This window comes from Arvicola amphibius, chromosome 6, assembly GCF_903992535.2.
Source record: "Arvicola amphibius chromosome 6, mArvAmp1.2, whole genome shotgun sequence".
Lineage (NCBI taxonomy): Eukaryota > Metazoa > Chordata > Mammalia > Rodentia > Cricetidae > Arvicola > Arvicola amphibius.
In genome coordinates this window covers 6,621,291-6,639,604 of record NC_052052.2, presented here as the reverse complement: position 1 = coordinate 6,639,604, position 18,314 = coordinate 6,621,291, and the positions used below count along the sequence as shown (strand labels likewise).

Sequence of the window (18,314 nt, the reverse complement as noted above, 5' to 3'; positions counted from 1 at the left end):
AGTAAGTCCCACAGTTAATGAGTGTCAGCCACCAAGGAGATTTTCCAAAGCAGAAAACTTCCAAGGTCCTCTACCCCCTTCTCCATGTGTGGGGGCTCCCCTCACCCCACAGGAGCCATGCATGGTGCTACCCTTCTCCCCAGTTTCATTTTTTTCTGATAGCATAGGTTTGAGTGAATTCCAGACTCAAAGACAAGATCCCCATTAACAATGAACCCCAGTGCCCAGCTTGGGGTACAAAGTGAACAGTCAGGTAAAAATTTCTCTTGGAGTCCAGGCAGAAGAAACAGGATTTCTTTGAAATGGCAAAATCCACAAAATGGTGACATGTCTGTATCATAAAAATATGCCAGAACTGTACTGGCAAATATGGAAAAGAAAGAAATCATTAAAACATTGGGAAGTCCAGAGAAATGGCCCAATGGGTAGAGATTTTAGCCACGCAGGCCTGACAACCTGGTTTGCCCCAGAACCCTTATAAAAGTAGAAGGAGAAAGCCAACTCCACAAAGCGGTTTCCTGTCCTCCACACATGCACAATGGCATGTGTCCCACCCCCAACAATAATAACACCATAAAGTTTTAAAATAATATTTGGAGAGAAGCCAGGCTTTGAGGTGCATGCCTGTTAAACTTGAAAGACGAGGAAGGTGCCCATTGTTGACCTCTGACCTCCACACACACCCCCACACACAGATACACACTTTAGAGTTTCACTACTGTCAAAACTCAAGAGTAAATAGAGAAATTTGATTTCTACCCCTGTTTGCAGCTGCCAAAAGGAGCCAATTCTCTGTAAGTACCCTGGCCTAAGAACAAGAAACCAAATACACTCACAGAAGCCCTTGTTCCACTCAAGACGTGTATTTGCTGCCATCACTCCTCCCTCCTGTCCTGACACTTCCAGGTCACCCCACTGTGATGCAATCCCACCTCTTTCTGCTGCCTGCCTCCCCCAATGCCTTCCCTTCGGGAACCCCACTCGTGGCTTCCTTCTCCAAAGGGCACCAGCATTCCTAGCTTTGCCAACCTGGTACGGCCCAGGGTCATCCGAGAAGGGAATAGGTATGTGTATAGTGGATTGTCTAGATCCCCAGCCCACTCTGGGTGGCACCATTCCCTGGGCAGGTGGCCCTGGGCTACATAAGAACACCAGCTAAGCACAAGCCTGTCCGTAAGCAAACTGGAGAGGAAAAACCAGCAAGCAGCATTTCCCATGGTTCCCTTGAGTTCCTGCCTTGACTTCTCCCAGCTACATGATGGATAGATATCCTTGCTTGTCAACTTGACTCTTATGGACCCAAAGCCCCAAGATGGAATGCACACCTGTGAGGGATTTATTTTTCTTATTGAAGTAGGAAGAGTCACTTCCAATCTGGATCTCTGAGTTAGGAAGACACGCCTTTAATCCAGCTCTCGAGGTGGGAAGAGACACCTGTAATCTGGGCCACACCGGCTGCTGGCAGCCTAAATAAGGACACGGAAGGAGGAAGCATTTGTTCTTTGCCTGTCTCCCTCACCTTGCTAGCACATCCATGCCTTCACTGGCATTAGAGTCGACGTCTTCGGGATTCCTGTCTGTACTGAAGCCTTGCGGACTGAGCAACTACTGGACTCTTGGACTTTCCGTTCACAGCCAGCCATGGCTGGATTAGCGGGACTACGGCCTGTAAGTCGTTTTCATAATTTCCCTTCCACACACCTCCTAATAATGCCACTCCCTGGTGACCAAGCACCCACATCTATGAGCCTATGGGGCCGTTCTTATTCAAACCACCGCATGGGTCATGGTGTTTCTCACAGCCACAGAACGAAAAGTAAAACGGAGACTAAAGTCGGGGGGGGGGGTCAGATACAACTAACAATAAAACACATTAAATGCGGATGTTAAATTCTAATTGGAAAATGGGAGGGCAATGCAGGATTATCCCCCGAAAGGGATAAGATTCCATATTTATTTACATAGTCCACTATTGCTTTGTCCCTTTGATATACTGTTCTGTTTTGTTTAGAAACAGGGTCTCTGCTGCACTGTCCGGGCTGGCTTCTAGCTTCTGAGTGCCCGTGATCCTGCTGCAGAAGCTCCCTAAGTAGCTGGGACTAGAGAGATACATGCCTGTCTCTCTGTTGATCTGTTCTTTTGATACTTTTCTGGGGAGCCTGATTACAAGAGACCCTCTCTCTCCTGCCGTCTTTACATGTTTTCATTAATCTTTGAATTCTCACCCTCCAGTTAATGAAAAAGTCACTCAACTGTAGTTAAAAAGCCAAGTTAATTTAGGACCTGAAGCTTCCATCTCCTCTGTGGTCAATTCCCTAAGCTCTGACTACATGTCTAGCTTAGCAGAAGCTCCCAGAGTTTCTGACTTAGGGCATGGAAAGGGGTGGGTAGGCCGAAGAAAACGATGTTTGATTTGGTGGTGTTCACTCTTTCACGTGTCTACCAAAAATGCATGAGTGTTTCCAGGAACAAAGTTCTGGAACATTCTTGGCTTTTGGAGAGGCCTGCTAATGACCCACTGCCTGGTCTAGGACAGGAAAACCAGCACACACAGGGGTGACCTTGACTCAGAAGCAAGGATCAGTCAGACAGATAGCACACACCGGCAGCGTCCAGCAGTACTCACAGAGGAGCATCTGTCAGTTTCTAGGAGTCTCGGGTTCCCAGCGAGGGCCTGTGAACCTGAGTCCTTTGTGTTGTCCATGAATGGAAAGACGTGCTCTGTTTGTGGAAAAGGCCCACTGTGAATACTTCCCGAGGGAGAAGTTAGAATAACGTCCAGATAGGATGCAGTGAGTTCCTCATAGAAGGTTCTGGGGTTGGGTGGGTTTCTGGCCCCGATTTTCTAGAATTACCTTATAGATGTGTTATGGCAACTGCTGCAGACCAAGTGAGAAGATTAAGACAACGAACCTGGCAGCATTCCCTAAACATAGTCGCAAAGTTGTCCTTAGAGAGCAGGCAAGTTTCCCAAGCCACAAAGTAATGGCAGTAAGTGGCCTGTGTTAAATGCCAGATACCAGGCACGGAGGCATGGATCTGGCCCTGCTGTAAAAAGCCTGGTTACGCCGGGCGGTGGTGGCACACGCCTTTAATCCCAGCACTCGGGAGGCAGAGGCAGGCGGATCTCTGAGTTCGAGACCAGCCTGGTCTACAAGAGCTAGCTCCAGGACAGGCTCAAAAGCTGCAGAGAAACCCTGTCTCGAAAAACCAAAAAAAAAAAAAAAAAAAAAAAAAAAAAAAAAAAAGGCCTGGTCACTAGCCTGGTGGTATAATCTCTTTCCTCCCTCTTCCCTCTCGCACAGTGGCTCATAACAGCCTGTAACTCTAGTTTCAGGAGATCTAATGCCCTCTTCTGGCCTCTGTGGGCATCTGCAAACATGTGGTGCACAGTCATATACTCAGGTATACACACATGCACATCAAATAAATAAATCTAAACTATAATAAATAATCAAATAACATAAAACTCAACCACCAAAGCTTCAGCAAGGTCCAAGGTGCTAATTTGAAAGCATGATATATGTCCATTTTAGTGAGACTTTAGCCTCCCCTCCAGTCTTACAGATCACCCAAGGGAAGCCGATGGCTCTCTCAGCCTCTGTTGGACGGACTGACCCACTTCAAGGTGCACTGAGTTTGAAGGGGCGAACAGACCGTCTCGCCCACTCCACACCACACCGACTTGGGAGGTGTGATGAGTTTACCCCCACACCAAGCAGCCGATGATCACCGTCTAGTTCAACTACAACAACGTCTAGCTGGAGATGACGCACGAGACCGCTGCTCCACTTTCAGGGACAATTGCAGTGCCCCGGCTTGCTTTACTCATGCCGTAAAGAGGGGTTCCCACGACCCTTCCTCACTTGAAGCCCTCCCAGAGTAGCTTTAGCGCTTGGGGAAATGACAACCTGTGCTCCTCAGTGTATGGCAGGCCACACTGCTGAGGTCTCCAAGGAGTGCTTGCTTGCTGCAGCAAGGACAGAGGTGGGAGGGACGTGGGACGTCACAACCGGACTGGGTGCTACCCTCCAGGACTCTGTCCTTATGCAGCTGTTTGAAACAAACACTGAACTTTAGGATTTCATTTTTTTCGTTTATGTTCTTTTGGTTTTCAACACAGGGTCTTACTTCCTACCATCGCTTAGCCTGGAACCTGAATTTCAAAACGGCTTTTGTTTAAGAACTGACTATAGACAGGAGGAAAAGCCTGGCTAGCCTGCCTCATTTCCTACCTGTGTGCCTCTTTTACTCTAGCCGAAGACAGAGCAAAATCTAAAACTGCAGCCACCTTGGATTCCAGGAGGAGCAAAAGCTCAGACAGATCCCCTCACACCCTCCCTACACCCCTAATGAGGGTGACACTGGAGGGGCAGTCATCACCGGAGAGCCATCTTGTCCCCTCAAGTCATAAAGACTTTTCAGACCACCTTGCAGGACAGGAGCTGAGGCAACGGAGACGCACACGGGCCACAACTTCTTACGATGCACACCTGTCTCTTCAGGCAACCCTTCCCATTTAAACAGTGCACATCAGTGCCTTAAAGAGAAACTTGGGGTCCCGGAACCTCTTGGTCTATTCCTTTCCCCAGGGTGGCCACATTGAACGCATCTCCCTGTTCCTCTTTAATCTGTGTAACGGGGCTGGGTGGCTTCTCCTAGTTTGCTGAGGCAGCCACAGAAAAGTCTTGGGAACACAACTCTGCACACCCCATTCCATCATTAATCGTGTATGCCTGTGTCTCCCTGGCAAGGATTACGTGTGTTCGTCCTTCCCCTGAACATGTCTTGAAGCCATTTCTGCCCTAGAACTTGTAAAAGTCAGCTCGGTCTCTTGCTCCTTCCCAAGTATTAGCCGTGGCCTTGGGGCCGTGGCGGGCCACCTCATCTCCAGGGCCTGATATGTCAGGCTGCTCACAACCACGTGTCATTCCAGTTTCCGGGGTTACAATGCCCTCTGTCCTCCCCAGTGCCAGCACATGCATCATGCAGACAAACTCATGTGGACACACTTGGGAGGCAGAGGCAGGCAGCTCTCTATGAGTTCAAGGCCAGCCTGGTTTATAGATCGAGTTCTAGTACAATCAGGACTATGCAGAGAAATCTGGTCTCGAAATCAATAATAATAATAATAATAATAATAATAAAATAATTTTTTTAAAGATGCACATTTCTCAGGCTGAGGAGATGGCTCAGCAGGTAAAGTGCTTGCCTCACGAGTGTAAAGACTGGAGTTGGGATTCCTAGAACCCCTGTAAAAGATGGGTCGGCATTGCAGGCTACCTTGAAATTCCAGTGGCCAAAAGGTGAATTCTGGGGAGCCCCAGAGCAAGCTGGCTGGCTAGACTGATGGACCAGCTCCGGGTTCAAGTGAGAGAAGCCGCTTCAAAGAGTCAGGTGGAGACAGAAGACTGCTAACGTGAACCTCAGGTCTCCACAGGCACACGCCTCCCCATCCCCGTACATGAGAACTCGTGTATCTACGCGCACACACACACCACACACATGCATGAGAGGGGAACGAACTATAGATTTCTTGTCAAAATTCTGTCTCATTCATACAATTTTTTTCCCATAATCCTCATGTTTTCAAATTAAGGCTGGAATCACGGCCGGGAGTAGAGGAAGTCACTGAAGAAAACATAAACATCTTTCTGGAGCAGCAATTTGACTGAAAAGGAGGGAGAAATATTCTTTATAGTAAAATAAACATGCATAGATCATGGAAGAGATGTCAGTGTTAAAAATAGGGCTTGAAGCTTCAAAGCAAGGTCACGGTTGGGGTGGGATGCTGCGGGCTGGGTTATGCATCACATCTTCTCTGGCCAGAGCAGTGGGTGGGAACGTTGGAGGAGAATGGTCGATGTGGGTCAAGGTTACTGCTGCTGCTGCTCGGCCATTTCCCAGTCAATTCCCCATGAACCTAGGGCACAGGGATCCTGGGTGGCCGTTTGGAGTCGTCTGCCCACCCAGAGGCACTGACTTATGTCACAGCTACAGAGACAGGGCTCAGCTGATCATCCCAGAAACTATCACAGGTGTAAAAAGCTGATATTCACACCACACCATGTGGGCTTCCTGCAAAAAGCTGATATTCACACCACACCATGTGGGCTTCCTGCAAAAAGCTGATATTCACCCACACCACGCGGGCTTCCCGTAAAAAGCTGATATTCACACCACACTGTGCAAGCTTCGTGTAACAGATATTCACACCACACCATACAAGCTTTGTGTAAAAAGCTGATATTCATATCACACCATGCAAGCAAACTTCAGCCATAGCTGGTGACAGGGACACCTGCCACTCAAAAGCCATCCCCTCCCAGGGTATGGGCCTCCAAGACTCAGACTTCAAATGGCAGAAACTTGGAGCTTCTCATGGAGCTATAACCTGCCACGGGATTCAATTACTTCTGATTATCGGCACAAATCAGTGAGACAGTCGATCCCAGGCTTTCAGACGAAAGCTTGTTGGCTTAAGCACTCATCACATACAAGTATCACAATACACGAACCACAGCTCCTTGCTAAGTAGCCTAGTGCAGCATCGAACCCCCAGTCTGCTTGCCCCAGTATCTCGAGTTGCGGATGTATGCCACTATGCCCAGACCATTGGTCCAATTCTTTGTATTTATTTATTTATCATGTATACAGTGTTCTGCCTGCATGTGTGTGTGCAGGCCAGAAGATCTCATCATAGATGACTGTGAGCCACCATGGGGTTGCTGGGAATTAAATAAGGTCCTCTGGAAGAGCAGCCAGTGCTCTTAACCGCTGAGCCATCTCTCCAGCCTGTCTTTTTTAAATTTATAAATTACGTTTACTTATATGTGCGTGTGTATAGGCACAAGAACGCCACAGAACAGGACAGAGGCCAGAGGACTTTGGGGAACTTTCCACTACGGATTTCCAGGGAACAAGCTCAGGCCATCAGACAACATCCTTACCCACTGAGTTCTTTCCTTCCTCCCTCCCTTCTTCAGCGCTGGGGATCAAGCCTAGCATCTTCTGCCTGCGAGGCCAGCGCTCTACCCCTGAGCTTAACTGCTAGCTTTCATCTGTGTGATCCCAAGGCTCCTGCTTGGAACACTAGCTTGAAGCTGTTTACGTTCATTTGCTCCAAGCCCAGCCCACTCAACCCCTGAAATGTCTCAGGCAATGGCTACTTGCTAGAAAAACAGCCTACACTTCCCCCGCTTTCCAAAGGACAGGTAGGGTTCAAATATTTGTCTCAGCACACAATAGGAGAAAAGCCCACGGGGGCCAGTGAGTCACCCCCTGACTTAAGAGCTCTCAGAAGCAGGAGGCCTGTACTATTTATTCTTTTGTTGACGCTGAAAGTGAATATTGATTGATTGCTTTTTGGAATTGTTTTTAGACAAACAAATAAGGGAGAAAGTGGGGGATTTTGGAGGTTCCCCCCTCCCCGAGAAGAAGGAAGCAGATTATCTGAGGCCAGCATCAGGTTGTGTGGACTTCCTTACCAGTAGCAGGTGAGCCTGGAAGAGGCACACCTGGGCAGCTTTGCTCACACACCCCGCTCGCTCACCTGGTTTGTCTCCCCACTTGAAGCTGCCCTGGGCCACTGGAGTTGAAAGCAGGGGGCGCTTGATTCTAGGGGCCTTCTGGGGCTGGAGAGATGGTTCAGCAGTTAGGAGCACAGATTGCTTTTGCAGAGGACCAGAGTTCAGTGCCCAGCGACCCTGCCCTGATCTGATGCTTCTGGCCTTTGAGGGTACATAACCACACCCACCCACCCACCCACCCACACACACACACACAAATTAAAAAGTGGGGGTGTGGTTCGGTTGTCTAGAATATACAAAGCCCTGAGGTCTGTCCCCAGCAATGAAAAAAAAAAGTAAGTGTTGGGGAAGTCTTCAATAATTAGCACCATGGGCAAAAAGCCAGGCTGGTGCCCAGTCCCAGGTTCTGCTGTCTGAAGTCTCTGGGTCATCCATAGGGCTGCCTCTGCTTTTGTTTTTATTTTGAGACAGGGTTTCCTGTCATCTAGGCTGGCCTTGAACGGTCTGTGTTGGCAAGGGTGCCCCCAAGTTCTGGCATCATAGGAGTGTGCCACTATGCCAGGCTTATGCGATGGTGGGAAGGAACACAGGGCTTCTGGCATGCTAGGCCAACACTGTCAACCGTAACCCCCACCCCCAGCCCTGACCCGAGTTTCTCAAACAGCACAATGGAGCGTGTGCATGCAAATGGCAGAACAGCTCCCAAGATGAAATCTGCTCTCGACAAGAGCCATTCATAATCTTTACTTCTACTTTCCATGCCACAGAGCAGCAAGACCACAGGAGACCCAGGTTCCCAGAGAAACAAAGCCCATCGAAACCCTCTGCCTGATCTGTGAGGCACACCTGGCCACAGCACAGGTCACTCACGTGCCTCAGAGCAACCACCATCTAGAACCAGCCAGCCAGCCAATCAAGAGGACAGTCTGTTTGGACAGAAAGGCTTTGCTGGCTCTCCCTCCAAGATCATAGACACTTTGGCAGCTGCTGCCTCTGCATAAATCAGTCCCCCCTTAGGCCAGCCTTGAACTCAGAGATCTGCCAGCCTATACCTCCCAAATGCTAGGATTAAAGGTCCACCATGGTCTGGCTATAGAGACCCTGTTTTAAGAGTATAAGGAAGAGAAAATGAGGGAAGACAGCCTGTGTCCTCTTCTGGCCTGTACATGTGTTCACGTGGGTATACACACACACACACACACACACACACACACACACACACACACACAGCCAAACACCAAAGCACATGCCTAGGAAGGCATGGTAGGAATAGCCTGTCATCCCAGCCCTAGGGAGACACAGGCAAGGAGACCAGGAGTTCAATATCTTCCTCAGCTATACAGTGAGTGAGAGGCCAGCCTGGGCTACCTGGGACCATGTCTAAAGGTGGAGCTGTATTATTCTATATTATTGTATTACATATGGTACCTAGAGTTGTGTTACGTTTATAAAAACAAGAGAGCCGTTGTTAGTGGCTAGAACTGGGGGTGTTTCGTGCTTGGGATGAGGGACCTGTCTCAGCTATTTCTCAGATCTCAGTGTCTCACTGTCCACCCCCTCCACTCATCCATGGCATTCTAAAATCTGGTAAGTATTGCTATACCACACTCACAGCGACTGCCTCTGAGGCTCAGAGGGGTTGAGCAGTTTAACTCAAGGTCACTCAGCAGGGGGAGAGGGGGACTGGAAAGATGGCTCGGTGGCTAAGAGCACACACTGCTCTTGGAGGGAAGCCCTTAGGTCCAACATCCACGCAGGGTGGCTCACATAGCCTTAACTCCAGCTCTGAGGGGATACAATGACAGCACTACCCATGAATCCACATACAAATCATTTAAAAATAATAAAAATAATTTTTTGACACATGGTCTTTGTAGCCCTGGCCGTCCTGAAAATAGATCAGGCTGGCCTTGACCTTAGATCTACCTGCCTCTGCCTCCTGAGGGCTGAAACCAAGGCGTGTACAAAATAAATCGTTTCTGGTTTTTTTTTTGTTGTTGTTGTTGTTTTGTTTTAAGTAGCTGAGGCTAAAACCCCTTTCTGGGGTAGGGTTGCTCCTTGAGGAAGCTTGTCTCACAGAAGACCCTTTTGTTTCAGGGTTCCACTGAAACAAAAAAGCCAGCTGTGACCCTGAAGACAACACTTTTTTTTTTTTTTTTTGGTTTTTCGAGACAGGGTTTCTCTGTGGCTTTGGTGCCTGTCCTGGAACTAGCTCTTGTAGACCAGGCTGGCCTCGAACTCACAGAGATCCGCCTGCCTCTGCCTCCCGAGTGCTGGGATTAAAGGCGTGCGCCACCACCGCCCGGCTGAAGACAACACTTTTGCCATTGTGTGGTAATCCTGCCCTGCCCACTGGGCCATCTTCACCCCCTTCCTTTCCCAATGTTTCAACATGGCTCTGCTCTCCCTCCCAGGAAGAACACTGCTCCAGCTTCCACAACAAGGAAAAGCAATGTCCCATCTAGACCAGAGGCAGCAGAGTGGCCCAGTGCTGCCAAGGCCCCATAGGAGCCCATGACCCATTATGCTCCCTCTTGCTTCCTGCAAGCTTCAGTAATGGGGGATCCCAAGTCCCTTCCAATACCACAAGCCCCATCTCATAAAATCCTTTTGTCAGGCAAATTACAGTCCCCAAGAAGGACATGGGGACTCAAGTGGCAAAAAAAAAGCAACAAACAAAAACAAAATTTAAAAAAACAACAACAACCAAAAACAACAAAACAAACAAACAAACAAACCCTGCCTGTCATTACCTCAGACTGTAAGGAAGGTCCCAGCCAGCAGGTGCTGAGAAGTTGATGCAGGAGAGAGGAGGGAAGTGTGCACAAGGGCACCCACTCCTTCAGGGGTCCTAGAAGTCCCCTCTCAGCAGAACTGACAAGAAGGCTGTTGTGGGTCACAGAGCCAGAGGATGGGAAGCAGGAGGGAGGCTTGCCGTGGCCATTCAGCAAAGATCATTGGAAACTGAAATAGGGCCGAAGGTCACTCTGTGTAAGAGGCAGAAAGGAATAGGACGAAGACACCAGCTTCTTTCTTGGAAAACACGTCCAGAATAGCTCCTTTACTCTCCTGAACTGGGGGTGGCCCCCAAAGCTATGCCATGGGTGCCCTTACCCTAGAACCTCGCCACTGATTGGAAGCACGAGTGTGGGTGCCTGCGTGTGGGGGAAGCCAGCTGATGACCTCGGTGCTGTCCCTCAGCAGCACTGGCCTCCCTGTTTTAAGACAGAAAATTATTAAAATTTTTAATTTTTTGCTAGGCTGTGGTGGCACACACCTTTCATCTCAGCACTTGGGAGGCAGAGACAGCAGATCTCCAAGTTCAAGGCCAGCCTGGTCTACAGAGTGAGTTCCAGCACAGCCAGAGCTACACAGAGAGACCCTGTCTTGAAAAACAAAACAAACTATTTATTTATAAAAATGTATGTGTATGTGAGTATATGCTGTGTTCAGGTGCAGTGGAGGCAGAAGGAACCGTGCATCCTCTGGAGCTGGATTTACAGACTACGGTGCGTGCGCTGTCCATGGTGGGTGTTGGGAACCAAACCCTGGCCCTCTGGAGAGCAGCAAGTGCTCTTCATCATCGGTTCACCTCTCCAGCATCCAATTAATTTTGATTATTTTATATGTGTATGGTGGTGAGCCACAGCACACACATGGAGGTCAGCATACAACTTTACGGAGACAGCTTTCTCCTTCCTGTATATGGCTCCGCATCATCACGCTGGCATCTTTGGGCAGCAAGCACCTTTACCTGCTGAGTCAGCTTGCCAGCTCAGGGGAGGCTTTTTCCTTGGTAGGGCTCACTAGCTTAGTTCGGCTTGCTCATAAGTAAACCCCTAGGATCTGCTGCCTATCTTTGGCTTCCGAATGTTCAGACTGCCATACACACCAAGTTTGATTTGTTTGTTTGTTTTGTTTTGTTTTTTGAGATAGGGTTTCTTCAACCTGGCTGTCCTGGAACTCATTCTGTAGACCAGGCTGGCCTCGAACTCAGAGATCCACCTGCTTCTGCCTCCCCAGTGCTGGTATTAAAGGCGTGCGCCACCACAACCTGGTTTGTTTCTAAGCGTGGGTCTGGTTCTTTGACTCCAACTCGGGTAAAGTGCGCTCTGCTGAACTATCTCCCCAGCCACTGAGAAAGGATCTTTGCATATATAACTTAAGGACTAAAAATGACTTCTTCCTGAATTACCTGAGAGGCCCTAGGCAGGGACAAGTCTTACAAGAGAGAAAAAGCCACACAGACGGGAGGAGATGGACAGAGGCAGAGACAGAAATAATGGGAGTCACAGCTGAGGACCACTTGGAACCATTGGCTGCCAGATGCAGCAAGGTCTCTCCTGGGGTTTGGGGGACGACACGGATGGACACATATGGACAGCGTGACATGGACCTGCTGGCACCTTGACTTCAAACTTCTGGTTCCAGACAGAAATCCGTTTGGTAGAAAGCGCAAGACTTTTGTTCCTTGGCTACAGCAGCCCCTTGAATACAACATCCCTACAGGACTTAAATTCCCAAGCAAGTTCCCCCCACCCAGCTCTCCTCTCCCTCTTACTCCCTCCCTACCCGCTTCTGGGCCTCTCCTCTCTTTTCTACCCCTATTGTTCTCTACCTACCCCCTCAAATTTTCTGTAATGGAAGCAATTTCCCCACCAGGAGTACTGCCTGGAGCTCCTGGTGGGAGCTGCCACATCCATCAACCAACCACACCCAGCACAGGAAGCCAGAGCCCCTCTAAGGCACCCCTCTGCTGCAGCAGCCTGACCCTCAACCATCCCCAAAGCTTTGAAGGCTTGCATGCACACTCAACTGGAAGGGGAACTTTCTTAGGCTCCAGGGACATCGCTGAGTGAGCCATATTCTGGTGTGCCCCATACAGAAAGTCACACACAGTGTTTGGCTGCAAAGAAAGAGCAGGGAGGTTCCTGGGGTTGGTGCTTTCTTTTTCTACCTTGAAACTGGCAGCGTTTCTGATATGATGGCTGGGGATTTCCACGGGCCACTTCAATGACCATTCAGTTTGAGGGCTGAACACAGGACCACACAGAGATCTGCAATCTGCGTGCTGTTTCGTTGCTTCAGAGGCACCGTTTCCAGAACAAAGCTGGTGCTTTTCTCGGTGCCCAAACAAGCCTGACTCCTGGTGTCCTGCAGGTTGGCGGCTAGTCATTCATTACTGCAACACATGCCCTGCTACAGGGCTCTCTTTGCCCATTCTCCAGGGGCACTTGTCTTTGGGACCTGCCCTAACATCAGCCCTCTTGAGAAGCATGCGGGTTCCCTGGGTAGTGGCGGAAGTTTTCCTACTTAATGAAATTTTTGCTGGGGCTCTGGACCCACAGAGACAAGCTGGAGAACTGCCCTCTAAACAAAAAAAAAAAAATTTAAAGCAGCCAAAGGGGAATTGCTTCATACATTGTACATCCACTTCCCTCTCCTACTGTGCAGATGAAGAAAAACACAGAGAGCAGGAAGCAACCCCTCACCATCCACAACCACTTTGGCTCCTCTCCTTGTCTGTGCCCCAAGTCTCAGGGGTCATTTAGGCATGAGCTTTTTTAAATCCTGGTTCAGGAGCTCCACGGACAGCTTGGCAGGGTTGCAAGCTGACAGGTCCCTGCTCAGGGCAGAGTCTGAATCCAATGGAAACGGCTCAGAGAACCTCGGATTCTATCTGCAAACTGGGGGAGTTTTAAGGGAGCTAGGTGAGGCCCCAATGTGTGGGCCCTTCACACGGTGACATTGGAAACTCCATCCCCAGCCTCCACTTCCACCCTAGAGCGTGCATGTCCTTGCCAGTCATTAGTCCCTTGAAGGGTCTCCATCTCTCTGCTAGGAAGAGGCAGCGAGCGCCTCTAGCTGGGGACCCACAAAAGGCCATCCCATTCCCCACTATCTCTTAAGGATGAGGTGCAGAGGAGGAAGCCTAAATAAGAACAGGAAACTGAATAAAAAAAAAAAAAAAAAAAGCCCCATTCAGGCTGATTTACCGGCAAGAGTATTTAAAAAAAAAGTCCGGAAATGCAAAACTGGAGGCGGTTTTGCTGCTGTAACCCCTGCTCAGCCGCAGATCTGGAGAGTGATCTCGCCCTCCCTCGGTTGGGTCCAAAACTCAGCGGGGTGGCACCAGTGGAGGGGAGAAGGAGGGAAGGAGGGTCCAGAAACTTCAGTGTCTGCCCCTAGGCAGCCCTGACCCTCCGTGAAGAGGCTGGGAGGATCGCAGGGCCTGGGTGCCGAGGATCTTAACGTGCCCCGTCCCCGCGCTTGACTTGGCCATACCTGGGTGACACTGCTCGGGCTCAGCCTCACTGCTACCAAGACCAGGGAGCCCGCACTATCCCGACACTTAGAATGCAACATGCACACCACCCTCGGGCCGGGAAGCCCTTGGTCCCTTGATCGGGGCGCTCAGGGACGGGCGTAGGGGAGATGCTGGCACAGCATCAGACCCAGGTCCCGGTAGACAAGCTCGCAAGGGATCCACCGTCCGCTTGCCAGGCACCAGGAGGCGCCCAAAGTCAGGGCGCACAGGCTGTGCGTGTTGGGACACGTGGGAGAGCCGGCCCTGCGCTGCATGAACCACCCCCAACCCGGTCTTTCTCCCTACTCTGTAAAGCATCCCATGGAGAACACTTACCGGTCCCGAAGCGGAGCAGCTGAGCCCCTCGGAGCTAGCAGCCCCGAGGCTGGGCGCGAGTGAGCCGGAGGCGGGGCGCGTGGCTGAACAGCCCGCCCACTGACAACCCGCACACTCCACTTCCCACTTTGTTTCCTTTCTACAGATAACAGGAAAAACAACGGGTCCCCTACCCCTAACCCCCTCCCGCGCTGCCTCTCCAGCCCCGCCCACAGTCCAGCGGGCCCTGCAGGGGCTGCGTAGCAGGTGCCTCTGAACCAGGCAGCAGCTCGTGCTGTTTAAAACTAAAGGCTTCTCTTGATGCAGACGCACAGCTAGAACCACCACCACGGTCACTCAGAAAACAACAAAACCAAAAAAAGAAAACCCTGACAGACCCGGATCTCTAGAGGATGAATGACTGCCGTCCTAGGCACCCAAGAAGTTAGTGCAGACACTCACGCAAGAAGGAACCAGAAGAATGAGACAGACAACCTGGAAATCTCAAAGGTCCTTTAAGAAAATTAGGTAGTCAGGCGGTGGTGGCATACACCTTTAATCCCAGCACTTGGGAGGCAAAGGCAGGCAAATGTCTGAGTTCTAGGCCAGTCTGATCTACAAAGTTCCAGGATGGCGGGACACACACAAAGAAGCCCTATTTCTAAAAACAATAAAACAAAAACAAAACAGAACAGAACAGTAGGTAGCTGGGCATGGTTGAGCGTGTCTTTAATCCCAGCACTAGGGAGGCGGAGAGGCAAGCAGATCTGTGAGTTTGAGGCCAGCCTGTTCTACATAGTGAGTTCCAGACCAGCCAAGGTTATCTAATGAGACTATCTTCTTTCATAATTACCATGACTTCCTACCTCTCTGGGATCCTTGCAGGAGGAGCCTGCCTAATGCACTTGATCCTTTTCAACTCAGGCGGGGAAGTAAAGTGCCTTTTTTGTTTGTTTTTTTTTTTTTTTTTTACATTTTTGAGACAAGGTTTCTCTATGTAGCAGCCCTGACTGATCCAGAACGGAACTCATTCTGTAGAGCAGGCTGGCCTCAAACTTAAGAGATCCACCTGTGTCTGGCTTTTGAATGATGGGTCTGAAGGCCTGTGACACCATGCCCAGAGGAAGCTCTTATTCTTATCATTAATTACGTTGGTGCTGAGGGTGGAACCTGGGGCCTTCAATGTGCTAAGAACCAGTTCTACCATGAAGCAAGCTCTGCTCCCGTGGAGTAGCTAGTATCGTTCCTATGAACAAATAAGACAGATGCCCCAAGTCTCGGAAAGGTATTTGGGACTGGGCTGTTCACGTGCTGATGCAGAAGCTCCACTGATCCAGAACGGTGGGGTTGGAGGATGGATGGTCCTTGCTCCTAGCCTCTCTTGAGACTGAAGAGTCAGGACCAGCACCAGTCGGGATCATTAGACACTGCCCTATTTCTGTCTAGAGGAAAGAGGATTTGGTGTGAGTTACCGTACGGTGAAGTGCTCGCCTCGAATACACAAAGTCCTGGGTGCAATCCCTTGCACCAGATAAACCAAACATGGTGGTATGGTCCTGCCATCCTGGCATGCAGGAGGATCAGCACAAAGTCGTCCTCATCTCTAGAGCAAGTTCAAGGCCAGCCTGGGCTGCACGACACCTTGTATCTTAGGGTCACTGTGGCTGTGACGAAACACCATGACCAAAACAACTTGGAGAGGAAAGGGTTTTTAGCTGACTCACACTTCCACAGCACTGGTCATCACTGCAGGAAGTCAGGACAGGAACTCAAACAGGACAGGAACCTGGAGGCAGGAGCTGATGCAGAGGCCATGGAGGGCTGCTGCTTACTGGCTTGCTCAATTTGCTTTCTGATAGAAGCCAGGACCTTCAGACCAGGGTAAGCCACACCCACAATGGACTAGGCCCTCCCCCACCAGTCACTAATTGAGAAAATGGCCCCCAGGCTTGCCTACAGCCAGGTCTTATGGAGGCGTCTTCTCAATCGAGGGTCCCTCCTGTCTGATGACCCCAGCTTGTGTCAAGTTGACATAAAACTGGCCAAGACAGTGGACCCTTTCTCCGTCTGACACGCAAATGCATCACTGTTAAGCCACAACCTTTCCTTTCTTGTTTATCCTCAAGATTGAACTTTCATAAAGACAACGCAATGTAAAATATTTTACAAACCTAAAAAAGGCCCACAGCCTGACAAATTCATTAACACGCTGTGGTCTCCAGCTGTAACTGGGTTGCACTGGTAGCCTCTCCTGGGCTCTCCTCATGGTGCCAAGCCTCAGTGTTTCTGTACTGCCCCTTCGGTCCTGGCCTTCAACGGCTACTGAGGCTGCACCTTCACCAAAGACACCTGGCCTCTCACAGCGCCAAGCCTCAGCAGCTCTGCACGACCCCTTCATGCCTTCAGAATCCGTATCAGCTGGGTAGCTCTTACACTACCAAGTGCAAGGTATAACCCTGGCTGCCTTTGAACCACAGGTCCGTGGGCTGACTCTCAGGAAACACTTCCCAGATTTCTCAGTGCTGCTGGTCTCTTTGATCACCGCTAATCTCTTAGCTCTAGCCTACCAGCATCAACTGTCCCAGTAACGCAAAGGCTTCACTTCAGTGGTGCCGGTCTCTTGTTAATCACGGCTGACTCTGCAGCCCCAGCTGACCAGAACAACAGAAGCCTAACTCAAAATAGCAAACAGCTGCCGGGCGGTGGTGGCGCACGCCTTTAATCCCAGCACTCGGGAGGCAGAGGCAGGCGGATCTCTGAGTTCGAGGCCAGCCTGGTCTACAAGAGCTAGCTCCAGGACAGGCTCTAGAAACTACAGGGAAACCCTGTCTCGAAAAACCAAAAAAAAAAAAAAAAATAGCAAACAGCCCTGAGACTCTTCAGTCTTCCCGCTGAAACCTCACACGCCAGGCCTCCACCTTCTGCACTGCGCTCAACATTCTTAACTTCCACTCTCCTACAGAGCAGCCCCCCGGGCCCTCCACACTCGGTGGCTCTTCCAGCCCAGAGTTACAAAGTCCTTCCATGATCCTCCCTGAAACATAGTCAGTCAGGTCTGTCACAGCAACACCCTCACAGCTGGTACCTACCTTTCTTAGTTAGATTACGATTGCTGTGACGAGACTCCATGACTGAAGCAACTTGGGGAGGAAAGGGTTTGTTTGGTTTTACCCTTCCATGGTACTGCTGAGCACCGTAGGAAATCAGGACAGGAACCTGGAGGAGTCGATGCAGAGGCCATGGAGGACTGCTCCTCACAAGGCTTGCTCAGCCTACTTTTTTATAGACGCCAAAACCACGGGCCCAGGAATGGCACCACCCACAATGGGCTGGGTCCTCCCCCATCAATCACTAATTAAGAAAATTACAGCCAGATCTTATGGAGGCATTTTCTCAGTTGAGGCTCCCTCCTGTCTGATGACTTTAGCTTGTGTCAAGTTGACATAAAACAACCCTTGGTTTTTTTTTTTGTTTTGTTTTGTTTTTAAAGCTGTCTCATAATTGGAGTAAAGACAGTTGCTACCAAACCTGACAACTTGAGTCAATCCTCAGACTCACGTGGTGCAGAGAGGACTCCCAAGAGCTTCCTCCGAACTTCACGCTTACGCCCTCATCACCATCTCTCTCCCACACATGTGCAAACAAACAAAGAAAAAGTCTTCAATGGGTCCATATGGGAACAAGAGTGCAGATGCTGCCTTTCCTATACAAGATGCTGCCATGGACCAGTAAGTGTGTTTCTGTTCTCCTCTTTGGTCTCCACGGCAGCCCAGGACAATTAGTCTCACCATTAACAAGGACACTCTGTCTCTATAGGAGGCCACAGTCAGTAAACGTCCAGCTTGGCCCAGATCCTCATGCCCCTAGCTTGTTTGTTACCACTGTGAGTCTCTCCGCCTAAGAAAATGCCACCTTCCTTAAAGCCCAACAACGCCCTTCTTTATTGAAAGCCTAACCACAGGAAACTGAGGGTGTTCCTCCTTTTTTTCTTGGGGTGCCAGAAAACTCAAACTAAATTTGACATTTGAGTAGATTCATCCTCATTCCCCAAGTTCCTGATAGCGTGGCCTCCTGCCTTCTTCCCCTCTCTGGTTTCTGATCTCTCTCTTGCTCTATTTTTAACTGCTGTCGTGTGTGTTAGAGGAAGCTATCTCAACTGTAAA

At 49.9% G+C, this 18,314-nt stretch overlaps 1 protein-coding gene across 7 annotated transcripts in view; it reads right to left on the bottom strand.

The window, feature by feature from the left end:
- Pik3cd (phosphatidylinositol-4,5-bisphosphate 3-kinase catalytic subunit delta) overlaps window positions 1-14,297 on the bottom strand; it is a 42,235-nt gene extending 27,938 nt beyond the window's left edge. For all 7 annotated transcript variants that reach the window (XM_038332874.1, XM_038332875.1, XM_038332878.1 and 4 more), the window contains exon 1: window positions 14,173-14,297. The gene's annotated coding sequence lies outside the window, so the exon portion shown is untranslated. The remainder of the gene's footprint in view (window positions 1-14,172) is intronic.
- Window positions 14,298-18,314: the final 4,017 nt, after the last annotated feature.